Here is a 27,890-nt window from a genome sequence, read left to right as displayed (position 1 = left end):
GGCTTCAAGCGGTCGTCGCCTATCATCATTTTCTGGAAAGCATGATAGTACAAAATGTCCGCCGAACTCCCGTTGTCCACAAGGATTTTCTTTACTTCCCAATTTGCGACAAGCATGGTTAAGACCAGTGCGTCGTCGTGAGGCAGAATCAGGTTGTCCAGGTCTGCGTCTGAAAAAGAGATTTCATTCTCCGTCTTCGACTTTTTACTGCATGTGTGCACGGCGTTTACCCGGCGGGCGTATGCTTTGCGAGCGGTGGAGGATGTGCCTCCAGCGGCCGGTCCGCCCATAATGGTACCGATGACCCCCCTTGGCTGGGATCGCGACGCCTCTGGTTGTGAGCTAGGTGGCAGAGGAGATTGGTTTCGGACATGGGGCGGCTGCGACCGTCGAGGGCTGCGGCCCGGAGGACTCTTCTCTCTTCTGTCTGGTCTGCGGCCGTCACTCCGGACGTATTTTTTCAAATAGCCCCGGCCAATCAACTGCTCGATTTCTTCCTTGAGCTGCCAGCATTCGTCCGTGTCGTGGCCGTGCTCCCTGTGGAACCGACAGTATTTTGATTGGTCTCTCTGATTTCCCTTTGAGATCATTCTAGCTGGCCACCTTACGAATTCTTCTCCGCTGATAGCGGCCAGTATGTGCTTCCGGGAGGTGTTGATAGGCGTGAAGTTCTCTTCTCTCCTCTGGGGGGACTTCTCTCTTCTGGCGGCCCTATCCTCCCTACGCTGCTTGGTAGGGTTCTTGTCCTCAGAGGTTCTCCTCCGAGTCAAGTCTAGGGCTGCCAGCGTTTCTTCCACTGGTATATACTCCTCTGCCCCAGCCATTAGATCTGCCAGTGAGTGCGGATTTTGGCGAGCTACTGACCGGCGGAAGTCGTTGGATCTAGCACCCGCGAGGAGCGCATTCATGGTAGCTGAGGGATCTAGGTTTGGCACTTGGAGTGCCTCCCTGTTGAAGCGGCGGACGAACATTTTCAGAGGCTCATTGTCCTCCTGGCGCAAGGCCATCAAGGAGGCTGTTGTTTTCCTTGGCCTGCGGCTACTCATGAAATGGCGGACCAGATCGTCCCCAAAATCTTCAAAGCTGCTGACGGAGTTTGGTTTGATCCTGGAGTACCAGTCCCGGGCCGCACCGGTCAGTGTTGTCGGGAATGCTCTACAGAGGAAGCCATCGGACGCTCCGTGGAGGAGCATCATCGTCCTGAACGTTTTCAAGTGATCCACAGGGTCAGTGGTTCCATCATATTGCGGGATGGTTGGCATTTTAAATCCTCTGGGTGTTGGGGCACCCATGACGTCGTCGGTAAACGACGTTCTGCTTGAGAACGTCCGCACAGTAGGCCGGCTCTGATCTCTTTCCAGCTCTTCTATGCGGTGGTCCATTTCTTCCATCCTTTGAAGCATTGGATCACCTCTGCGGTCCGGTTGGTCCAGCGACCTATTTCTCTCCACTGATGGGCTTGCCGCAAAGCCGGACTGACTTTCCGGACTCCTTTGACGAGGCCGGGACTTTTCTTGTGGTGCACGCCCTTCATGAGGTCGGTGCCTTTGTGCAGAGCGGGACCGCAGCCTCTGGCGGCGGTGTGGCTCTGTATGAGCATGCCTGGCTCTGGGGAGATGGACTTGCCTCGAGTGGTGAGTCCGGTCTTCTCCTTGGCGTGCCGACTCTCCCTCGTGGAAATTCGACCTTTCCCGTATAGGTCGTGGAGCTTCTGGAGGAGGTTGGGGAGGCGCCTGAAGTAGTTGTTGGTACTGACCGACGAGGGCCGTCATCTGCTGAAAAATGACTTCAACTTGATCCGGAGTGGGTGCAGGATTGAGGTGTTCTGAACGAGTAGGGCTCTGCTCGGCTGTGGCAGAGGCTGTCACCACCAATGAGGCGATTCGCTCACTCCGGGTCCTGCGAGGTAGCACGGTTTGGGTAGTCCGTGCGGTTGGTATTCGCGCACTCTTGCGCCCTGCCATTTTTGTAAGAGATTTGTACAGTTTTTAGTTCTGGGTCCCACGGATGGCGCCAATCTGTTAGACCGAAAATCGGTAACAGGTACAACAGTGGCGTAAGAGCTGAGCTGGATGACCGGAGGAGCTGAGTCCTGAGGAATCGAAGTGAGGGAGCTGAGTTCAGCTAGACTGAAATGAAGGAACTGTGTTCCGCACAGAAGCAAACGAGGTCAGAAGACCAGCCCGGGTGTTACTCCGGACAGGCCCTTCGACACTCAAGTCAGTATATGAGCAGGAGTGCAGAGCTAGTTTAAGAGTTTTGGAGAGGAAAATGCATTACCCATTGGTTTGAGCTTTGAACCCCCTTTTATAGAGGGAAACTCGATGACGTGGGATGACCTATGCCAGGACAGGTGCAGACTTGTGATAGGTTTGAGTTCACCTACTCCAGGACAGGTGTCGGCCTGTGATAGGCTTGAGTTCACCTACTCCAGGACAGGTGTCGGACTGCTACATGCTGCTGTTTTTACACCCCATCAAACTATATCAAAGATGTTTCTTGGTTATGCAGTGATGTGGCATGTTAGGAAACTCCTACCAAAATCCAAACAAAAACCATCTCCTTTTTTAACCTTGTAGTCTCCTCCCAAGTCCCAATTGAATTAATCACAATCAATTGAATTAATGACTTTTTCTCTTTTCTCGTTAATCCTCTCTCTATAGAGAGCGCTTGTGAGAAGCAGATATATATAAACGAAATAGCACCCAAACGTCTCTCTCTCCCCAATATTTCCATCATCATCTATTCGTTATAAAGTGGGTGAAATCACATCTTCTTCGAGCAATCTTTCTCTTTCTGGTAAATTTTATTGGGCCGTTTTGTTCCATGCTGTGTGTTTTTTGTTTATTTCTGGACCGTTAACTGTCTTTCTTTAAATTCTTCCCAACAAACCAAATTTTTTTAACTAAACCCTAACTCCTCTCTTCATCCCCTCTCAGACCTAAAAAGAAGAAGAAGAAAAACATGCCTTTTTTACCGTGAGGAACGAGGAGTGAAAACAAAGGTTTAGGGTTACATGGGAGAGCAAGACGAGTAGACGACTGCAAGTTTACAGAGACCGCAATCGATTCAGCCATTGAATTAAGGCATGTATTTTCTCCGTTTTTTTTTCAATTTATTTTTCATTGGGATTGGAAGCAGGTCTGTTGTTCTCTTTCTCTGTTTCGATTTCACTGTATTATTTTGATTCTATGAAAATCAGCTGTGTTGACTCATCCTCGTGACAACCTATCATTAGTACCACCTTGACAAAATTGGGTGTCTACACAAACCGATTTTTTTTACCTTGTTTGATTAGAACCGGCCTTGTTTTCCCTTAGAATAGATCAAGGCGGCTTCTATTGTTGAAACCATGGTTTGAAATTTCAGTTTCGGCATAAATTTCGGACCTAGCCGAAACCGAAATTTCAGCCGCAGGAAATGTCGGTTTTTGGGACCAATTACCGGCTGAAATTTGGTATGGGAATACAAAATTAATATTTTTTTCAAAATTTCTCCGAAATTGCCGAAATTTCGACTCAGGCCGAAATTTGGTACGTTTCAGTTTTGATACGTTTCGGTGTCGGTCTTGACCGAAATTTCGGATTTCGGTCGAAATTTAAAACCATGGTTGAAACCAAATTAACCACTCAACTTGATGGTAGAACCGCTCAACCTAGACGGTTCTCCGCTAACAGAACCTATGGAAACACCTTAAAAAGTGATTTTAATCGAGATTTTTTCTCAGTTACTGCCAACTCTCCATGTTTGAATTTGAACATGGAAAGCTCCTAATTTAGTACTTTGCATGATGAGTTATATGGTGATGAAAAGCTTGAACTTTCAATTAAATAATTAATGTTTCAAATTTTGTTTTTTTGATCTTTTTTTTATTTTATTTGATCTTAATTAGATTAGACTTTGAATTCTGAGTACGGAGTTGTAACTTAGAAAATTCTTTATACTCATTGCCATTAAAAAAAAAGAAGGAAAATTCCTTATACTCATCAAGTCTTAAGCATAAACTCAACTCAACTTAACTAAGCCTTTGTCCCAAAGTAGTTGGGGTCGGCTAATGAATCCTTTAGAAAATTTTCATGAATAAGGTGAAAGGATCAAGTCTTAAGCATGAATTAGTAATTACTAATTTGAAAACTAAGGGCCTCTTTTGATGCCACCAATATTGGTCCTTATCTGCATATAAGATTCTTTTAATTTAATCTTATTTGAAAATAGAACATTAATGGCTTTTTGTAAGCCATCAACTATTCATTTATAAAACTGCTATGGTCATTAGTTGAAAATAATTTTATTTAATTTCAAAGCCATTTGCATATAGGATTATATGCAGATAATTTTAGAGGTATCCAAAGAGGCTCTAAATTTCATGACCTTTCCGTCCCCAGCCTTCTCGTTATTCTTTGTTTCATCTTCTCTTTTGTAAGTTCCTTATTATAATAGTGAAGGCATGTTGGCTTCTATCCCTCTTGCAGGAGAGGAGTCAGGTAATTGTTTTTAGAGTGATCTCAGCTATTTTTTCTAGATGTTTCAAGTAATAGATGAAATCTCTCTCTCTCTCTCTCTCTCTATATATATATATATATATATATATATATATATATATATATATATATATATCCATGAAATCTTTCCTTCTAGGTCTTTATATCTTTTATCGTTGTCTTGTGTAAATATGATGTTATTCCAAGGAAACAACCAAGGAAACGGAGGCATTTCTTTTGATATGAAAAAACTTGGATTGTCACAATTGTTGGGTTATCAGTATTATTTTTCGATTATGAATGTATATGTCAATGTATGAATGGAATGGACACACAGACTGAATTGATATTGAGATCCTTTACATTTAATGATGAATATTGTTAAAATTACTTGGTTATCTACAATACATGTGTGGACACTCACATGCCGAATTGGTGGTGAGGCCATACAGGGTAGACTCATGGGCCGAATTGGTGGTGAGACCATTTGCCCGAATTGGGAGGGGACCCTGACGGTTAAAGGATGTGAACAATGGAATGGACACACAGACCGAATTGATACTGAGATCCTTTAAATTAAATGATGAATATTGTTAAAATTACCTGGTTATCTACAATACTCGTGTGGATACTCACGAGCTGAATCGTTGGTGAGGCCATATAGGGTAGACTCATGAGCCGAATTGGTGGTAAGATCATTTGCCCGAATTGGGAGGGGACCCTGACAGTTAAAGGACGTGAACAATGATTTGTGTTATCATGAAATCTCCGACGACCGATGTTAGGTCTTGATTGAATTGGTGATAGACTCGAAGAATAACTTTTCCATAGGCCAAATTGGTAATAGAATTCCACAGGGCGAATTGGTAGTGGAAGCTCTTGGCCCATATGGGGGAGCAGGTTGTATAAAACTGGAATAATAAATGACTATTTAAAATATTATGAAATCTCCGATTTTAGACCTTGACTGAATTGGGGAGCGTACAGGGGGAAGCTCCATAGGTCGAATTGGTAGTGGAAGCTCTCGGCCCGTACAGGAGAGCAATTTGTATAAAATTTGAAATGATAAATGATTACTTAAAATATTGGTGAAGTTGGCGTGAAATTGGTGAAGAATGGTATGTCTGTTCATAGGTGCATTTAAAATTCATGGGGTAGTCCATGTGTGAGTTCACATGGGTATGTTTTGGAAGCTCTTGGCCCGTACGGGGGAGCAGGTTGTATAAAATTTGGAATGACCAATGATTATTTACATTTGCATATTGGTTGCGAAATTGGTGAAGAATGATATGTGTTCATATGTGCGTTTAAAATTCGTGGGGGAGTGCATGTGTGAGATCATGTGTGTGTTTTCAGGTAGTGTAAATCCATTGAATCTTAAATGATGCATGTGATTCCTACTAAGTTAGAGATGCAATTATTCCCAACATCTCAGATGTTACAGGTGATGATATAATTGTAAAGATTGAGGATTTTGAGGTTATGGGATAAAGATGAGAGGCAATAATCTATAGGAGTTGTTATTTAATGGCTTTTTTGTTATAACTAGAGAGAAATTTTGGTATATATGTGTATATATATACTAGTTAAAATACCCCGTGCGATGCACGGGACGACAAACAAAATTAAACGAGTAATAAAAATATGCATTAAAATTATTAAAAAAAGGATAACATAAATAGATGATATAATAATGGCTTATTCATGAAACCCAAAAACCTGTTTTGAAAATAGGGATTGCAACAACTCAACTGGATTCCAAAAATCATGGATCAAGAAGATGGCTAGCATATGTGTACCCCACAACACTAATAACTGTATCAGATGATATCCTCTCCATCTTTTTTTTCTCGGTCATTGCTCTACTCTTTTTAATTTGCATCATACCATACAACATATGCAACTTTACTCTATTGTTCTCAAAAAAGCCATCACTACCCAATCTGATAGGCTCAAACATAGAAAAACTGTAAAAACATAGGACAGAGTACATCAGTACCTTGTCCGAAGAGGCCTGAGGATCTAACAATTTTGGCAGTCACAACTTTAATCAAGGAATGAATGCCTATCCACGGATAAAATAAACCCCAGCTTGCTATCAACACGGAGAACAGCCCATTTGGGAATTGTAACAGCCTCTAACAACCAATTAGCTAGTGTAAATAAAGAGAAGAGTCACTATCAAACAATGGATCCCCATTTCTGTATCACAAAATAGGCCTGTTATTCAAAAGATATGAGGAAGCAGACATAAGTAAAAAAGTTTTTAGCAGTAGATAAATGCCAAACTTGTGAATAGAATCACAATGAGGCAACCATTAGCAAATGAATGCAAAATGAGGCAACTCCCATCCTAATTTTGCCAAAATGACCCAGCTATCCATTGTCAAGAGCCAAACAAAAATAAAAAATGAATAGAATCACCATGAGGATTTATAATTCAAGAAAATTTTAGGAAATTGGCTGAATCTCTGTTGGCTTTGCAAATCGTCAATAATTGACTATCGTATTAAAATGCAGTAAAGTAATCCCGAAACTGACACTTGAAGCATACGTTTTGCATAGATCAGGTAAACAATTCAGACAAATATTTTAAAAGAATCCAGCAGCGACGTATAAACATAAACCAATAGAGGAATGGACTGTTAATTGAATATAAAATGAGATATGCTGGTCAACGATATAAAAGAGAAAATAGGGTAGTATTTTTTCAAAATTTTGTTTTGCCTGTTCGAAGCCTGAAATCATGGGTATAACATAATTGGTTCTTAAGAAAATAATAGAAAGAAAGAAATAACTATAAAATATATAGAAAATAAACTCTATTAATATGAATTACTAAATGTAATTTTCTATTTGACCTGCATGTTCAATGTAAATAAGTAACAAAAACATGCTCTCGGGAAAGATTTGGATTCTCTTAAATTGCAGTTTAAATGTGTAGAATACAAAATAAAAAGGCCTAAAATCCAATGGGGAAGTACACCTAAACACACTTTAAGCCTTGTTTTTATTCATTTCACTTTATAGAAACAGGTAAAAAATCCCAAATTGATATAATCATACAAATTAACCAAAATCTCAATCCTATTACGTGGGAAATTGCCTCTGTTACTACATTATTTCAATTTAATGTTTGAAAGTAGCTATCCCATTAGCAAAATGTACTAAGCACTCACATTTGTCACATTAAAATTTATAGCTCTATGAATCTGCATATTTGACTCTTGAGCATCATTTTCTGTCAAATAACATCCAAGCATACTTAAGGTTGCATAAAAAATGATCTATGCGTTCTAAAGATGACCGAGAAGCTTGAAGGCTTTGGTATTGGAAAACATAATGTTACAAAAATATGTAAGAAATGATACAATCATGCTTTGGGCCTGTTTGTTTTGGAATTTGAGAACTGACTATGAGGAGAAAACTGACTATTGGACTCGAAACAAACAGGTTCTAGGCATCTAAGAACATGAACTAATGACCTTTGTATGATAAATTATTGGTGAATCCTAGTATAATTTGGTTGAATCCAAGTATAATTGGGCTAAATCTAAATATGACCAAGTATAATTGTAATTTTTTTACCTGTAAAGTTGATGAGGATCAAGAAGGCTAAGGTTCAAACCTTAAGGAAGTCGGCAGCTGAAAACTGTAAAGAAAACAACAAATTAGGAACCCTTGATTTAAGTTAACAACATGGTTATAGAAGTTTCTTCAACTGGTCCATAAAAACACATCAGAAACCAAAGTATATTGATTTAAGTTAACACATACAGCATTACTCATTGTTCAATTAACAAATACAATATTACTCATTCTTTAGTCTAAGGAAAAGATGTGGAGAATATTTTGGAAAGATGTGGAGAATATTTTTTGGAGGTTTTTTTTTTCAAAAGGTTTTGCTGTGTTTTATCTGTTCTCTAATTATTAGAGTTTCAATTCTTGCTCTTATCAATATATGTAAGCCCATCTAGCAATTTATCAAGATATGTAACAACATCAATACATAAAGCAAGGTTGCCAGGGCGGGATTCGAAAACGGGATTCGATTTGGGAATCGAAAGCGGGATTCGAAGGTTCCGGGGATGGTTGGGAGCGGGATTTGATTTTTCGCCCGGGATTCGCCGGAGAGTCGATGGGGAGTCGCCGGGGATTCGCGGAGAGTGATAAAAAATTAATAAAAGATAAAATTTAAGGAAAAATACTTGAAAATCAAAATCTAAGCATTCAACTGTACACCATTAAACATAAACATGATTCTCCAAATACCAAAATTATAACAGTTTTTCATTCAGGAGCCAGGAGGCCCTGGACTCCACCATTAAACAAAAAATTCAGTTTCCAAAAAGCGAAATATTAAAATTATTATAGAATTTCTCCAGTATTTTCAAATAAAAAGAAATAAAGTTAGGCTTTTCTCTTTCCCTTCGAATAAACATGATCAGTTCGTCCTCTTCCTTCTACATTTTCTGTAAAGGAAAAGTTTAAATAAATGAATTAATATTTATAAGACTAATATCTTCACTGAAAAATTGAAAGTGTTAAAGATTTTGTACCTCCCCTTGTACGTTCTCCACGCCCCAGGAAACTAGTAATACGACCTTGAGTGTTGGATGGTCGTCCAATTTTAAGTTCCGAGCTACTGACCACTCTTGGAGTCCCAGATCCTGCAGCTTCATCATTGTCATCTAAGTCACGAATAGTGAGTGAAGGACTTGAAGGTAATGACTGAGATGACGCACGAAATGTAGAACGTCTAAGGAAATCATCATCGAGATCCTGCCATCGCATATCCTCCATTCTGATAGAGGAGTCATCCATAAGTGGGAGCTCTGGGTTGATGTCCCATTTTCTATTTGGTCCTTCTTTGTATGCAGCCGCATTAAATCTTAAATAATAGATTCCAAATTAAATAAATAATCTGACATAAGTAATAAAAAACAATTATTACATGCAAAAACAAAACAAACTTAAACCTGGATAGGAGTCGAAGATTTGAGTGGATGAACAGTAATTTAATGTCAAAAAGTTGGGATTCGCGATTCTCATCACTTAAAGAACGGATTTTATGTAATGGGAATCGCGGTTTTCATTTTTTTGATTCCCGAATCCTAATTAAACCGCGAATTTTATTATAATAAAACGCGTATCCCAAATTTAAGAATCGCGATTCTGGTGGAAACAGAATCGCGATTCCCAAATTAGGATTCGTGATTCCGATGAAATCGATTCGGGATTCCTTGATTCTGGGGAATCGAATCGAATCATGATTCCGATTCGCGATTCGGGGATTCGCAAATCCCCACCTTCAGGTACGAATCCTGCTTCTCTGACATAAAGTAATATACATCCTCCAGCAGAGACAGGAAATCAACAAAAACAATGACGAGCGGAAGAATGTTAGGAAATTTGGGGAGTTCTATACCAATTAAAGATAGCATTTAGCGAAACCATAAAGTTACTATTCTTCTTCTTCTTTTTTTCTAAAAAAGAGCTCTATTTCACCTGGCATATGCAGGATACACTTAAACAAAGAGTGATAGAAGTAGAAACAAAAATGACATTGATACCCAACATCAAGCAAATTTCCACATAAGACAAAACCACTCTATAGGCTTTTTGAAATTCAGAAACTCTGAAAATTTGAAATTCAGGTCCTCATTAAAGCTAAAAATCACCAACCAATGTGAGAGGCTGAGCATACAGAAGTCCATTTTCTCCAACAACATGTTATTTTCCTGCAATCGAAACAGGAAATTAAGGGAATGCTCAAACTTTTTCATGAGAACAAGGAAGGTAATCTGCCTGAATTTTGCCTCAAATTCCCCTGTCAGGTCCTCATTAAAGCTAAAAACTACCAACCAATGTGAGAGGCAAAGCATAAAGTAAGTCCATTTTCTCCAACAACATGTTCTATTCCTGCAATCTAAATAGGAAATTAAGGGAATCCTTAAACTTTTTCATGGGAACAAGGATGGTAATCTGCCTGAATCTTGCCTCAAATTATTCTGTGTATGGTAATTATACATATGCAAATATGTGACTGCCTAAGCACATGTGAGTATGTTACTAACTCGATGATCTTGTGTGAATTTCCCATTGAATCTGATTTATATTTTGAGGTCTCTGATGGGAAGGATTATCCTTTGGGTAATTTATATTTTGTATGTCTCTGATGGGAAGGATCATCCTTTGGGTGAATGGCTCATTAAAATTCCCAGAAATATTATCATCCAATTATAGAAGTGTATGTAAAATGGAGAAACCTTATCAAAATAAGGGATCACTGACACCATTTCCTACATGGAGTTGAAATGATGGGTTCTTCTGTTAATATCCTCAGTGGGATTTCTTGAAACTAAATCTGTAAAACAGCAAGAATCCACCAAAGTGGAACAATCCCTGTAGTAATTCCTTGGCTGACAGAGAAGCTATTGACCTTTTGGGTATGCTATTTTTTCAATTTTTTTGGGGGTAAACAATTCCTAATATCTGTCCTGCATCTAGAGAACTCATCTTGACCAAAGAGAACAGAAAACAAAGCCCGGAACGGAGTTACAGTCAAAGAGAAAAAAAAAAAAAAACATAAATAAAAAACTAACAAAAACCAAAACTCAGAGTACAGGTAAACTCCCCAACAAACCTCACAACAAAAATTAACAAAAGCCAAAATAAAAAACCAATGAAAACCAAAAGCCAGAGCAAGCTAGCTACCCATACTGCCGATAAGCAATCATCCTTTGAATCACCCATGAAACATTGAGAAAACCATAAATCCATTCATAGGATTAAATACACAAATCATATGAGATTTAAGATTCCTAATAATGTATAGAACAAAAGAATAAGAAGGGTTTGTAGTTGCTTACCATAAGATTGCTTTATTGATTTGCAGGAAATACAAATAAGGTATTGTAGATAAAAATAAAGGTAGAGATTTAGTTTGAGATTAGAGAAAAGAAATGGAACTATTGATTTGCAGGAAATAGAGTTAGGGTTTTGTAGAGAAATGAAACTATTGATTTGCAGGAAATAGAGTTAGGGTTTTGTAGAGAAATGAAACTATTGATTTGCAGGAACTAGAGTTAGGGTCGAACTAGAGTTAGGGTTCTGTAGAGAAAAAATGTTGGAGATTTGGTTTGAGATTAGAGATAAAAAATGTAGCTTTCACATTTCACAACAAAGAGGACTGGAAGAGGGTATATCTGAGAGAGAGAGAGGGGGAACCTTGAAGAAGATGGTAAGGTGAGCTAGAGGCCTTTAGCAAGCAGTTGTGACACCCTCCGAATCTGAAAATCCCATGAGCAAGGAGCCCCATTTCCGTCCTTCGCCACAACGGAAGGGGCGCTGGTGGTGGCGGTGTTTATGGGGGAATAAAAGAAGCGACCTAGACTATAAGAAGGAGGGAGAAGGAAACTCCATTAACAGAGGTTTTTTTATTTTATTTTTAATTTTTTAGAGAGAGAGAGAGAGAGGGTTAAAAAAGAGGAAAAAAATTATCCCCTCTCTGACGGATAAAATTTCCCCTTTAACGTTATTCGTTAAGTTTTAAAGGCAAACGGAAACGTTAAAGGGGTTGAATCTATTGTCAAACAATGAACCATCCTCACAGAAACCGTTACAAGGAGGATTTTATCTGTTGCGGGGCGGGTTAAAATATAATTTACCAAAAAAAAGTGGACTCATTGGGAGTCGACAGTGACCCAAAGGGATAAGATTTTCTCCAAGAGTGCAGAAAACCGTCAAATCTAAAGAGAAAAAATCCCAATTTTCCAGCCACGTGTAAATAGGAGCAGATGGGAGTCAATATTCTCTTTTGACTCAGGAGTAACAATTCAGGAATAGACCATTTTACCCTTGTATATAGAGATATATATAGATTAGATGAAGTATAATATTAAAGGGCTAGATGGTAAAGAAATCAAATATGGACGTGTAAATCTCATAGCATTTAGGAAAAATTCAAAAAAAAATTGCCTTTTCTCTTCTGCTATATATATATATATATATATATATATATATATATATATATATGAGAAAATTGTTTGTGAGCTTGAGCTCATATAGCTTATATGAGCTAGAGTGCCACAATCACATGGGTCCCAAAAATCAGATCCATAGGATCATCCTAACCCATCCAAAAGTGGAGGGGAAAATGGACAGACACTGTTTGTTGACAAATCTGCCCATTTTTGCCCTCCACTTTTGGAGGGGTTAGGATGATCCAATGGACCTGATTTTTGGTACACACCCTCTCTATGATGGGGCCTTGCAAATGAATGATTCGGATCACCATACAAAATGTGGGACCCATGTGTTTGGGCACTCTAGCTCATATAAGCTTATATGAGCTCAAGCTCACGAACAGTTTCCCCTATATGAGGAAATGGTTTGTGTGTAGCTGCACAGATAGCTCATTAGTGCATGGCTGCCACAAACCATAGAGGGGCCACATTTTTTGAGGGATCCAAAGCATTCATTTGGAAGGCCCTTCCATGGATAGGGTGTGTACCAAAAATCAGCCCTACAGGATCATCCTAACCCAATCAAAGTTGGACGGGAAAATGGACAGCCACTGTTTCTGCCCATTTTTTCCCTCCACAAATGGCAGGGTTAGGATGATCCTATAGGGCTGATTTTTGGTACACACCACCCTATCCATGGAAGGGCCTTCCAAATGAATGCTTTAGATCCCTCCAAAAATGTGGGGCCCCCCATGGTTTGTGGCAGCCATGCACAAATAAGCTATCTATGCAGCTGCACACAAACCATTTCCTCTCTCTCTCTCTCTCTCTCTATATATATATATATATGAGGAATAAGATTGTACGCTCGACCGTACCTAAAGTTAGGTATGGTAGAGTGCCAAATCACATGAGTCCCCCATTTTTGGTGGGCATCTAAACCATTCATTTGCAAGGCCCCATCATAGATAGGGTGCATACCAAAAATCAGCACCATTGAATCATCCTAACCCCTCCAAAACTGGAGGCCAAAATGGGCAGATTTGTGGACAAACACTGTCTGTCCATTTTGGCCTCCACAAATGGATGGGTTAGGATCATCCTATGGAGCTGATTTTTGGTATGCACCCTATCTATGATGGGGCCTTGCAAATGAATAGTTTAGATGCTCACCAAAAATGTGGGACCCATGTGATTTGGCACTCTACCGTACATAACTTTAGGTACGGTCGAGCGTACAATCCTTTTCCTCTATATATATATATGAGGAAAGTGAAGCTACACCGCCGGTGTAGCTAACTTAGCTACACCGCCGGCTTAAAATACAATGGGCCCACATTGTTTTGGTGATCCAAACCATTCATTTGATTGGCCCTCACATAGATAGGGTGTCCACCAAAAATCAGCTCCATAGGATCATCCCAACCCTTCAAACTGTGGAGGTAAAAATGGACAAATTTGTGAAGGTTTTTACACGTTCATTTTTGCCTCCACAAATCGTAGGGTTGGGATGATCCTATGGAGCTGATTTTTTGTGGACACCCTATCTATGTGAGGGCCAATCAAATGAATTCTTTGGATCACCAAAACAATGTGGGCCCATTGTATTTTAAGCCGGCGATGTAGCTAAGTTAGCTACACCGGCGGTGTAGCTTCACTTTCCTCATATATATATATATATATATATATATATATATATGGCTTGCAAAACATACATGATACAATTATATACGATTATATTCTTATCCCCTTGGCGGAAAAAAGGTAAGATTCTTTGGTTTATATCATTCCTAGCCCGGGTGTTATGAAAAGAGAGGAATGCAAGAATCTTTAAGGGTCTTGCGAAAAGTGCTTCCTACTTATCCACCAAGGTGATGGCGCTCACGGTCTTTTGGACTAAATTCCTTCCAAGCTTTAACTTTGTGTCCGCCTTTGACTTGTGGAATGGGTGGAGGGAAGTGTCCTTCAACTCAAAGATAAAAAGTCCTATAATTCAAGTTTGGGAGCCTCCGGTGACGGGTTTCCTCAAACTTAATTTTGATGGCTTTAGTCTTGGCAATCCGGCCCCGGCTGGTATTGGGGGAGCTCTTAGGGCCTGTTTGGTTTTCAAGAAAGAGGTGGAAAGGAAACCCTTTTCCGACTTTCCACCTCTTTCTCTTGTTTGGGAGCAAAAGGAAACGAAATTTTAGATGGATAGGAATTTCCGTCTTAGATGCTCTTTATCCCAAAATCCTCGAAATCGTTTCCCGCTTAAAACATGGGATGGGCTTTCCTTTCCGCATGGAAAGAAGTATCGGGGCGACTTCCCGCAACTACTCCAGCTACATCACGACTTTTTGTGAATAAAATTATCACAAAGTCTCTCTCTCTCTCTCTCTCTCTCTCTCTCGCCTAGATCTCGGTGACACCATAACGAATCTGTCTCGCACAAGAAAAACTTGGGTTGTCGCCCATTCAACGTGGTTTTTGCAAGATCGAATCCTTCTATTGTCCTCTCTGGCTCGGTGGTTTCTGCAAGATTGACACCGTCACTGATTTACTTTCCCCTCTAGAAATTTTCTTGTTTCAGGGCTGAAGCTTCGGGTAAGTTATCATAGACTTACAAACCTCCCATTTTTTGGATTTTTTGGGTTTTATGTGCTTCAGCAAGAAAAAAAATCCTTTTGCTGATGTTAGAGCAAACCTCCCATTTTTCAGATTTTTTTGGGATTTATGTGCTTCAGCAAGAAAAAAAAAATCCTTTTGCTGATGTTAGAGGAAACGGGATCTGGGTTGTTACATGAATGATGGTGTAGGGTTTTTACAGAATAGAATAGTGAAGAAGAGGGATAAGAAAAAGAATATTTTGGGATTTTCTTTTTCCCCTTTGGACATGGATTTTCTCTCTTGCTCTTTTGATTTGGGTTTTTTCGTTTCCCCCTTTTAAATGTTAGTGAAACTACGGTTAGAGTTCATCAAATCTTCGTCTAGCTTATTTCTATGGCATCAATGAGAAACTCAATTTTTGGAGCTTCTTGATGGAATCTTGCCGACCTTGTAAGCTTGCAAAAGTGAGGAGGCATCTTTGGTTATACTTTCTGTATTATGTTCATACTCTCTATATTGAGGATTAACCTAAAACATTGTGATGCACTTAACCTACAGACTCGCCAAGTTTCAACTCCTGGAACGTGAATTCTTGAATTCGAAGTCGATCTTATCAGGTGTGCCACATCCTTTGATTTAAATCTAAAATTTGCATTTGGTAACATAGGGACTGTGCTTGTGCTTGACCTAATCCATCAAATTTTATTCTTCCAGTTATGTTACCAGAGGATTTCCATGTTTTTTTTATTGGCTAGGATTTCCATGGGGTTAACATCATTGAGTCCCCAAATTTTGGATGAACACTATCTTGTCGTAGAATACTGGCACTCAGATGATACAAGGAACGTCCTTCGAAGAAGAAAGTTCAGCGGACCTCATTGTATTGGGTCACTTTTTTCTCTGAAGAAAGGGACTTCTGTACTCATCATCTCTGTGTCAAATATTGAATTTTGTGTCAAGTAGTTCATGTACTGATGTCGTGCTTAGTCGTAAAAATGCTCTGTTCATACAAATCCTTAGTGTTTGTTCAGGGGAATTTATTCCATTTAATTGGATTTTGCTCATTGTTGGACATAAATCATTCAATTGTAGGCAATTGGTTTGTAGATAGGATTCATTAGATTAGTGTATGGACATTTACGTGAACTCTGCCAATAGAATAGTCTGAATTTTGCATATATAAATGCACTCATATTTCCTTTCCAAATATAGCATGCATCCAAACATGATTAATACATTTCCAGGAAAAAGCTTTCTATTTTGGCCTTTTCGTACCAAATGATGAAAAAGATTTCACTGGAAAGGAAAGGAAAAGAAAAGCCTTTCCCCGGAAAGCCTTTCCAGGGTGGAAAAACCTTTCCAGCAAACCAAATAGGCCATTAGGGATGCGGAAGGTGAGGTAAGGTGGGCTTTTGCGGGCCCATTGGAGTTGCCGACTCTAGTGGGGCAGAGATTCGGGTGGTCCATCAAGGAGTTAAATTATTAGCTGGGGAAGATCTTTCTGAGTGGTGGTGGAAGGCAATTTCCTCATTGTGATTCGTTGGCTATCCCGTTCTCATTTTTTTCCTCGATGTTTCGCGGATCATTTTAACGAGATAAAGGACATTGTGGGCAATTCTTATATCTCCTACCGCCATATTAGGAGATCGGCCAATGGAGTAACAGATAAGTTATCTAGGAGTGGGGCTCATTTGGAGATTCTGGAGCTTTACGATTTCATTCCTCCTTGACTTTTTCGATTATTCTTTCCTTTAATTGTATATAAATTCCTGTTATTTCTCTTTGTATTTTTTGACCATCTCGGTCCTTTTAATGAAATCTTTGACCATTAAAAAAAAGAGGGATACGATTATCAACTTGATCACAAATGGAGTTAGAAGACATGGTTATTAGTATTTTTCTTTTTCAATTTCGTTTTTTTAAATTATGCTTTAGATATCGATTCACTAAATTATATTACCTTATTTAGTTAACGATCCGGACTTTAGGGATTTTTGAAGTACTAGTTGTTACAAATCCACCTTATAACGTTAAAAGGGTCCCCCTCCACTATAAGTCCGGCCAATACACTGCTATCCAAAAGCTCGATTCCCAGCACAATTACTTTTGCTTCATTTGAATCCTTGATCCTAATGGGACCTGAATAAGCCCATATGACTGATCCGATCTCGTCTCTCAGAAGCCCCCAATGTTGGCCTGCCTAGGGTTGCCGATACTCGAGTCTTCAAAGTTTAGTTTCATCCAACCAGGCTCTGGGGTGGACCAGCTAGGGGTAGTAAGCCTACCCTCTCCATATTAGAGAAAACCTCCTTTCAGCATCGATGGAGGCCAGAGGTGGAGATAAATTTGAAGCAGGGAGGTATTTTAGCCCAAGGAAAGATGAGCACAATGATTTTGGAATAGGAGAATTGTGGCTCTTTTACTGTATTCTTAATCAAGTGAGCGTTCCTCCTTCCAAAGGACCCATATAGTAGCCACAAACGCCAATCTACACACGATCCTGCCTTTCTTTGGCCAAGGAGAGAAGAACCAACCGTTGAGAAGGTCATCTAAGTGATGAGGGAAAACCCCATGATTTGCCAAAGTGATTAAGAATCCCATCGAAAACCTCTTGCGTATCTGGAGTGGAGGAGGTGATTGACTGACTTGCCCGCTTCAAACACAGAGCGCACAATGATCAATGATCCACATATGCCAGATGTGGAGGTGATCTACTGTCAAAATCTTATCCTGGAAGGCAGTCCAACTGAGGGCAGTGACTCTAGGGGTGCATAAATGTTCCCAACTCTTGCCAACTTAGGAGGGCTGGAAACTATATGAAGATTGAAGGATTTGACACCGAACTCCTCAGATGTGTTCCAGATCCAAATCCTTCTGTCACTATCACCCATGGTGATATACGTAGACTCATTTATAGCTACCAGTTGGCCGACTCTGTCAATCTCCCTGTCAAAAAAGCTCCTGAATATATTCTTCCAGGCAATGTGACCCTATGACCTGTCAAAGCATTGTACACATGATTCATTACTAGATGGCAAGCCACCCTAAATAGATTAGTGAACATATCTTTAACCGTAACCCCTGAGCACCACTTATCTAACCAGAACTTCACTCTTTCGCCTTTTTATACTCTGAATCTTGTACCTTCAAGGAACTTTTGTTTGTTTCTCATGATATCCCTCCGCATGATTAGCCTGCTGCCTCTATACTTGTCATATGATTGCCACTTCCCCGGGTAGGCCCCATATTTGCATTCTATCACATTGGTTCACTAAAGGTGATGCTCCTCCCCAAACCTCTACAACCACTTGCTAAGCAAAGCTTTGTTGACACTTGACACTTCTAAGGCGATGAATACCTAACCCTCTAGTGCCAATCAGTCTGCATGCCTCTTCTCAATTGACTAAGTGGATTTTCTTTTCTCATCGGATCCTCCTCACAAGAAATTTCTTTGGATCTGTTCGATGCGTTTAATCACACTCATCAGGCATCTCAACAACGATAAGCAATATATGGGGATATTAGTGAGAATTGCTTTGATTAGAATAATTCTTCCCCCAAGAGATACCAGGCTTCGTTTTCAAGTAGATGATCTTCTCTCAACAATAAGGTCCCAGGTCATCTTCTTAGGTCTCATCATGCCTAGAGAAAGGCCCAAGTAGGTAGTTGGGAAATAGTCCATGGAACATCCAAGAAGCCTAGCCATCTTGTCTTGCTCACCGTCTTCCAAATTTATGGCGAGTAGTTTTGATTTTAGTAAATTATTTCTTTGGCCAGATACAACCTCATAGCAGCGGATCATATCTTTCAATCATGGTTTTAAATTTCCCCAAATTTTCTCTAAAACGACCGAAAATTTTCCATTGCAATCTCCACCGAAATGAAATCTCAATGGATTCCTTCTATACATCATTATTTTCGACCAAAATTCCTGAAATTTGATCAAAATTCGACTGAAATGTCCTGAACAATAAAGAAATGGAAAGATGTTATGATTTGCATTTCATTTCATTTTAGTAATGTGGAGAGTGATATTCAGTATTCGACATCATTGAATTGCACAACAAAGTAAATGTATCTTATACATGGGATGTCAGATGATCAGATCGGCATGAGACCAATAATACCTTGTAACTCTATGTGGTATTGACATTTTTTTTTTTTGGTACTTGGAGGGGAGATTGTTCATTGCACTTTCTTATACTTCATTACATTGTACTTCTTTATTGGCTTTACTATTCCACACATGTGCAACAACGTATTTCACTGGGTGTCGATGTGATTAAGCCATTATGGATCTCTTTCTTGCTTATGTGATGGTTTCTAAGTATGTGTTTGTGCGTATTCCAGCATTCCCCAAAGTTTCATCTTAAAATTTCATCATTTGCATATGTTTCCATACATTTCTGTGATTTTACATGATTTCTACCGAAACCGAAATGTTTCCGCTTCTGTGCCGATCAAAACCGAAATTTAAACTTTGCTTTCAATTTGCACACTTTTTCGTCTTCTGTTGTACTGAATATTGTGGAGTCGTCACATAATGGAGGTGTGAGACCTCCACACCTTGCTGCCCAATCTTAAAACCTTCAATGAGGCCAAGATTCCTTATTCCTACCTTTCTCTAGCATTCAACTGAGAGTCTCGACACCAATGAGGAAAAGAAAGGGGGAGTGGGGGTCACCCTGTCTGTCTCAAGCCGTGACAGGATTTAAAGAATCCTTGCACGCCATCTGGTACCAAAGCCCATCCGTCTCATAATGTAATTTGGACAGTCCCATTCTACTCTGTCGTAAGCCTTCTTCATGTCTAGTTTACATACTACCCATTTTCCCGGAGTAGAAGTCCACCATCCAGGATCTGGTGCCCTTGAAAAAACACAGATTGATTGTTGGAGATGACTCTATGCATTGCCTTTTTCCAAGGTTGCCAGAGCGGGAATCGAAAGCGGGAATCGAAGGCTCCCAGGGAAGAATCCTGCTCAAGGTTGCCAGAGCGGGAATCGAAAGTGGGAATCGAAACGGGAATCAAAAGTGGGAATCGAAGGCTCCCAGGGAAGAATCCTGCTTCCTTTGGCTTTTTCTATCTGTCCGCCAAAACCTTCGTCAGAGGCTTGTATAAACAGCTTACTAGGCTGATCTATCTGCCCCATTAACTTTGCGTATCAGCACAATGACAGTAGCTCATGTGCTCTTAGCTAGTGTAGATCCCTCATGAAACTCCTTAAGAATGCATAGTATTTTTTACAGTATCCCAGCAAGACTAATAAAAAGCAAGGCAAAATCCATCAGGCCTATGGGCACGGTCCCTGCCCAAAGAGAAGAGGCTGGTTCTTATCTCTTCCTGTACAAAAAGTTTTTCTAAGGCAATACAATCTATCTGTATCAAACTGAAATCTACCCCATCTGATCTTGGAAGTCACTCACCTTCAGAGGAGTAGAGCGAATGATAGAGATCAACAATCTCCTTTATAATGGAATCCTTATCCTCTCATCTAGTACCATTAACCTGAAGAGAACTGCTATAGTTGCCCCTTCTCTTGGTGCTAGCAATCCCATGAAAGTATGTTGTGTTTTTATCTCCTTTCAGCCACTTAGTTTTGGATTTTTGTCTCCGAGGTATTTCATCCTGTAGCCGGTTATACTCGTCCTTTATGGCCCCTAGCTCTGCTATTTTGCTCCCATCTGCCCTGTCATTCTCTATTGCTCTCATGATCTCCTTGTTTCGCCCTGAAGATAAGCTTTCACTATTGGTGGTTGGAGTTACCGGGATTCGAGACGATGGAAGATGGAGAATTGAAGCCCCAGATGATGGAAGATGGGATCAGAATCTTGTAGCTGTGGAAGAGATCTCAGAGGCATTCTGGAGGTATATACCGAGATTTGAGAGAGATGGGATATTCACATTCAGCTTCCATTGAAGCCCCAGAGGTGGAGTGTGTGTTGTGGTCAAAGATTAGCTTCGGCTTTAATGCCAGAGAGTGGAAAAGAAATCCCGAAGAAATTCGAATAGGGTGAAATACGAGGATGGAATCAACAACGAAGGAGTCCAGAGTGAAAAATAAAATCAGAGGAATTTCCTGGAGGATGAAATACTGGAAAAAGGATGGAATCAGCAACGAAGACGTCCAGAGAGTGGAAAAGAAAACAAGTCCTGGAGGATTAAATGCAGGAAGAAAGATGGAATCAGCAGCGAAAGAAGAAATATGGTGTTAAGAAGCCACCATCCATTCGAAATAGTCTCTTACCTGGAGACTGGATATTCGAGGGGTGTGGATATCATAACTTTATATGCAGGGAGGAATGCAGGGGGTGCTTGAAGAAGGGACGACCCAAAAAACATAAAAAACATACCACCATACGAATTAACAAGTCCAATGAAGATATTCATAAGAAATGGCCCAAAATGGGTTGCTACCGTCACCAAAGGAGGAGACTATAATACGGTTATCTATGAAGCATGGGTACGGGGTGCGGGTACGACACGAAAATGGAAAATTAAAAAAATAATTGGACAACAATCAAATAACATTAACATCACCAAAATGGAAAATTCTAATAATTCATAACATGAGGCATCAATACATCATTCATTAGAAAAAAAAGTCTGTCGCCAGTGTGTTGAAAAAAGTGCCTGACAAGATGAATAATTTTTAGAGACCAAATTATGAGATTTTTTATAACGGACTTTTGGGAGTTAATAATGTTTGGACATGATAGATTTTATGAATTTTTAAAATTTGAAAAATACCCCACCGTTTGGAAGTTAAAATTTTGACCCGACCATTTTTCTTCGAATTTTGTACTAGAACAGGAGAGTTGTCTTTTTTTCCTTTTAGATTTGGGTCTTGAAACTATTTTTAATAAATCTAAATGGGAGGTATTCAGTTATTTACATGTAAATCTTAAGTAAATGGACATTTACTTAAATGGTTTACTTGTAAATACTAAGTACAGAAGAGGAGATAGAAGAAGCAGGAAGGATTTACACCAGCTGAGAGAAGCAGGATGTGTCGGGTACTTGTAAATACTAAGTACAGGAGATGAGATAGAAGAAGCAGGAAGGATTTACACCAGCTGAGAGAAGCAGGATGTGTCGGGTACGTGTAAGTGCGCACCCGACACGCACCCAACAACCAAACTTGGGTTTTTTTCCTTTCTAATTATGGGTACGTACCCAGGACGTACCCAGGGAGTACCCGAACGTACCCGCACCCAATACGTGTCGGGTACGGGTACGGGAGCCCCGGGAGAGTACCCGTGCTTCCTAGGCGGTTATTGTGTTAGGAAAGGAGGTGACAAAAAGAATTCAAATCTTGAAGGCATGTCTGATTAAAAGAGTAAAAGGAGAAAACTAGAAGGTGGAGGAGCTTCACGACTGGGCAGTGTGGTTCTAGGGTATCCCAAATTTAACCAAAACCAACAAATTAAATTGGTAAGAAGGGCTATTTCGGTTTCAATCGGAAGCGCAAGCAAAGGAGATTGTAATAAAAGTGGGTTGAGCGTTGGGAGACAAATTGCTATCCATTCATCTGTGGAATGCAGCCTTCAGGATCAGGGCCAAGGCCATATGAGGGGTTCTTAGGAGTTAGGAATCCTCCTCTACGTGTGGGCGAAATCTATAGTGCAAGCCCTTGGCAACATCTTTGGGACTGTATTATAGATTCAAATGGAAGGGGAAGAGGGAGAAAGTTTGGATTATGCGAGAGCCCAGATATTACTGTGGACTGGGTTTTTTTATAGTCGACAGTATGCCTGAAAGTGTAGAACTGTTGGTATTCGATAGGTGTTTGGGGGGAGTTTGGAGGAGAGAAGAAAACCAGCTGAAGAACTAAGAGGGGACCACAGGTGCTATCCTTTCAAAGTCACTGAAAGGGGAAGAGAGAAGTTGCTGATGGGAACAAATAGTGGTCCTCGTCCTCCGTCGGTGGAATATTCCTCTGAAGCGGTTATTGGAGATGCTACAGGAAGGGATACGAAAGATCTGAGGAAGAAGACGAGATCTGGGCCACTCGTCTTCGAGGATAAGCAATCTACCGGAACAATTGAATTGGACGGTGGAGAAGGCTTGAAGGGGAGACTAAGAAAAGGTAAAATGCTAGCCGTTTGTTCAAATGGGATTTAGGGTGGGGGTGGGTTAGTTAAGGAGATGAAATATGGACCTATCATTCAAATTCAAAGAAAAGGTGCTTGCTCATCCGGCGGGGCCATCAAAGGCGCCGATTACGTGTTGGGGTTCGGACGCTAGTGTTGGTAACCAACTAATACCTAATGTGATAAAGCTACTTGTTGAAAGAGGGATGGAGGTTGTCAGAAAAAGGTGGAAGGACAGTTGCATGTGTTGAAACCCCCTTGAAATAAGGTAAAAAAGTGGGTTATGATTTGGTCAATGGAGAATCAGCATCTTGTCTGGCAAGAAAAGTTTTTAATTATGAAATAAACCCAGATGAAGATGAAAATTACGACAAAGTTCTGGATTTCTTGTGGGAAGCAGTTGTTAGGGAGGCAAGCCAATTTTTTCTCAGAAAAGAGGGCCCACATGCGATAAAAACTCTAAAATGCCAATGAAAAAGGGCTTTAAAATCTGGAGTTGGAGAATACAATGTCGTTGGCAGAGAAGGAAAATTTGAATGAAGAATCAGGTGCAAGATGCAGCATTTAAGCACCTTTGGAACAACGCAATGAGCAAATTTAGTGCCATGGAACTCAACGAGAACAAATAGGGAGGAGGAAGCAGGAGGGAATAGTTGAGAAAGCCTCGAGGAAGGTGGGAAATCGAAGATGATATCTGATAAATAGGGGTTTCAGCCCTTGGTGCCAGAGGGAACTGAGGAAAGAGATAGCAAGGGGGGTATTGAAGAGTAGGCACATCTAGAAAGCAAACACAGAAGCATAAGCAGAGTATCTCCTTTCGGTGGCCAAAATCTGGATATGGAGAAGTTAGAAGGAAGTTATTCGGAGGAAGAGGACCCCTTGGAAATAGAGTTGAGAAAAACAATAATGCAGTGTTATTCTCTACGTGGGGTGTCACAGACTCGGTCGAAAATCAAATGTCTGTTTAAGATTCTATGTTTGAAATGGGGAAAGACCTAGGGGTTCTATTCTAGGAGGATGAAAGCTAAACATGGACGATGTTGAAGGAAATGGAGGAAAGAGACAAAGTGTGGAGATTGCAGGATACGTAGGAAAGATGTGAAGTCTAGAATCTATCTTTGGTGGAGCATGTGCTTATCATGTATGTTTAAGTTGGTTGCCTTGGATGTGTATTTGTGATCTCCTCGGAAGAGTCAAATTATTTGTAGGTTTAAGAGAAATTGAAACTTAGTGAAACTAAATATTTGTATGATAAAAAGAGTTATTAACGAAGAATCCAAACTCAAAATAAAACCTTGAATTAGAAAATGTAAAGACTTATTTTTGGCCTTCGAGCCTTGCATATGTAATGGCCCACGGGTTTTGGAACACAATGGAATACCTATGTAGGGTGGTTCATGTAGGGAGGCCCAAGTAGGGTACACAGATGAAAATAGAGCCTTTGGGGAGCATTGGAGAGCTGCTTGTGCCGAAGATGAGAGAGAGAGAGACAGAGAGAGAGAGAGAGAAGGGTAGTTCCAAGGTAGCCAGAGTGGGAATCGAAACGGGAATCGAAAGCGGGAATCAAAGGCTCCGGGATGGTCATAAGCGGGAATCGTGAAGTCGCCAGGGAATCGCTTGGGAGTTGGGCATCGCTAGGAAATCTCGTGGGAATCGCCGGGAAATCGCGTTTCACATAACATTAAACCGCAGCTCCCAAAAGTATGAATTGGGTTTCTGGGGAATCATAAACCGCGATTCCGAAAAGTGGGAATCGGGTTTCCGGCGAATCCGATCAGGGATTCCCAATTTTTGGGGATTCGAGAAGATTCTCATTTCGGATTCGAGAACCCGGGAATCGAGGTTCCCCACTCCCAAGGAAGAATCCTGCTTCCTTGGGTAGTTCTTCCTACATGTTAAAGGAGGTAAGTGACTAATTTTTGCGTTAAAAGCTTGTATTTTAGTTGAATTTATGAGTATTTATTATTCCCTTGATTTAGAGTGAGTATTAGTTTGTCATACCACATGATCGCTAAACACGCCTAAATGAAAAGAGAGAGAGAGAGAAAGGATTTCATGTCAGATTTTCAAGTCTGTCTCCAATTGAAGCTCCGGATGTCTTCTTTGAAATGAAACAAACCTCAACCAGAAATTCTATGGGATTAGTGAGCTATGAACTGCTTTTTGATGACTGCCTGTTAGGATTTCAAGACAGATTTTCAGTTCTGACTTCAAAGTGCGGTATCTTAGTCATTTTAAACCAAAACAAGAGAAATTTATGTCCATTTGAAGCTCTAGCCTCTAGATGTCCTACTTTAAATGACAGAAACCTGACCGTAATATTATATTGGATGAGAGAGATATGAACTGTTTTCTTATGACTGTTTGTTAGGGTTTTAAGAGAGATTTTCAGGTCTAACTTAAAACTACGGTATCATAGTCATTTTAAATTGAAAACAAGCATAGTTTGTGTACATTTGAAGCTATGGTTATCTTTTTTCAAATGGAATAGACTTCACTCAGAAATTCTATCGGATGGTAGAGATATGTATTGTTGTCCGATGGTATTACAATAAGACTTCATGATAAATTCTCTGTGATGACTTCAAATAAGAGGTGGGTATCTTATTGTAGATCCAATGTTTCTGATTTTATAAATTAATCTTAGAATTTTAATATTGTGAATAATTTGGTGTCTTGAAATAAATTAGTATTGTGCATGTATAGTTTTTCTGTGAAATATGGAATAACATTATTATGCACACTAGTGGTAAATCTTACAAAACACTAGTTTTGTGCATATACGAGTGTGATTGTTTTGTTTTTGAGTGCCTGCATTGTGATTTTAATAGTGAAGCCTATGTTTTCCCGTGCCTTAAAGATACAGAGGCCCATGAGTGCCTGCACTGTGATTTTAATAGTGAGGCTTATGTTTGCTAGTGCCTTGAAGATAAAAAGGCCCATGTTTATCCCTGTCATGAGGGCATTTGGGGATTGTGGCTTGCGCAAGTCCTCCGTGTTTGCTTTTGGACACATCTGGATGTGATTATATGTGTGGAATGATTATTTTAGATCTCAATAATTGATTCTGTATGTGAGTGCTTCATATGAGGTTTTGTATATGTGCGTGCCTTTGGAGTGCCATGAGCTCCATGCATACCCTTTGAGAAAATCATGTGATAATGTGTTTCATGGGCATGATGCAAACTAGTGTATATGATACATGACTTGTGAATTACCCTTGTTTTGATACTTTAATTTATGATTCTTGCATATTATGTTCATGAATCACTCAATACAATTCCATTGCTTGAACTTTTAAATACTGAGCTGTGAGCTGACACATCTCATGATGCATTTAGATGACTTGTGAATTACCAGGGCTAGCTGCATCTCTAACTCCTCTACCTCTTCGAATACCTGTATTTTCCGCTTGGATCTTCTCCTGCTGATTTGACTAACCTCCCCTAGGCAACTCCCACCCACTGAGCTTAGAAACCCAGGCCTTGCCATTACATCGGGTTCTTTCCGGGGAATTTGGGATTGAAACTCTCTAGGTACCAAAGGCCGATGAAACTCTCTCAGATGGGTTGATACCTTTGCGCCCACCGCAACTCTTGTTTTTCTGCTTAAAGAGACGTTGATTTACCTGCCGACGCTGGCTAGGATTTGGATTCAGGAATACACTAGTAGGGGGTAAAGGGAATTGCACCAGGAAGACCTAGAGAGCGTACATGAAAGGATTGCCTCATTGGGATCAGAGGATGGCAGCAAAGATGAGCTCGAGCTTATGAGGGTTGAAGAAGGGGCCTTGGGCATGATTTAGGAATTAGTTAGGCAGACTCTGTTCGACTGAATGCCTTCTGCATTGCACCAAGGAGTGACCCTAACACTTTTTTATTTATTTATTTTTATTTCAGGGGGCTTTGGGAGGTGGGGGAAGGATAATTGCCGCAATTCACTGAAGCTACATGTTTCGAGGGAATTGAGCTGTCGATCGAGGTTTTCTTTCAACAGCATCACTTGGAACCTGCATAGTTTCTTCCGATGGAAGATCCACCTCTGGCGGAAACTGGGAAGCATCTGCTGCAGTGGTGCCCTATAGTTGTTCGACACGAGTAGAGCAGTTCACCCCCCAACCCACACACACAGGAACTGATGGGAGATTGGTTTTGGGCTTCTCCATCCTTCTATGACCTAGGGAGGATCGACACATCTGTCAGGGATCTTCAAAAATCCCAAGGGGTACAGCTATTGAGGAGCACCGACAATGACTTAGAGGGGGATCTTGTGAGTGACTGATGAGGTCCGCCGCAGCTCGATTCTCCCTCTATTTGGTGGAACCCGTGGATTCCACGAAAGAAGAATCTGATCACATTGACCTTTTCAGTTGAGGGTTAGAAACCTAGATCCATGATCGAATGCCCTTAGAACCCTCAGATCGATCAGCTGGCTCAAGCTAGTGGTCGAACCCCTCAATTTTGTTAGGAGATCAAATTAATCCCTTTGTTGAAAGGCCGAATGAATTAGATTCATAATCTGACCTCTTTGGACCGTCGGATGAATCATCGGATCCCTCGGATCATCGATCAAGCTTGATCGATGTGCTGTTTCACATTGTCCATTCGGAATAAAGTGGAAGGTAGCTCGTTCGGAAAGCATGATTTTAAATTTCTACCGAAACCAACATGAAATGACCGACATGTTTTCATTTCCATCCCCACTGAAACACATATAGAAACTAAAAATCGTAACTGCAATAGTGGTATACTATATTAGTATTA

General features: G+C 40.3%; 1 protein-coding gene across 4 annotated transcripts in view; it reads left to right on the top strand.

Moving 5' to 3' along the window:
- The first annotated feature begins 2,642 nt into the window (after positions 1-2,642).
- The window catches only part of LOC143888344 (uncharacterized), a 41,653-nt gene continuing 16,405 nt past the window's right edge, over positions 2,643-27,890 (top strand). For 3 of the 4 annotated variants that reach the window (XM_077392733.1, XM_077392732.1, XM_077392729.1), the window contains exons 1-2: positions 2,643-2,799; positions 2,940-3,086. The gene's annotated coding sequence lies outside the window, so the exon portion shown is untranslated. Of the gene's footprint in view, positions 2,800-2,939; positions 3,087-15,592; positions 15,652-27,890 lie in introns of those variants that run through there. The other variant, XM_077392731.1, reaches the window with a different exon arrangement.

The sequence above is a fragment of the Tasmannia lanceolata genome, unplaced genomic scaffold (assembly GCF_043159265.1).
Source record: "Tasmannia lanceolata isolate RefF3 unplaced genomic scaffold, GAP_Taslan_0.1 ptg000012l, whole genome shotgun sequence".
Classification (NCBI taxonomy): domain Eukaryota; kingdom Viridiplantae; phylum Streptophyta; class Magnoliopsida; order Canellales; family Winteraceae; genus Tasmannia; species Tasmannia lanceolata.
This window is presented reverse-complemented; position numbering and strand designations above follow the sequence as displayed.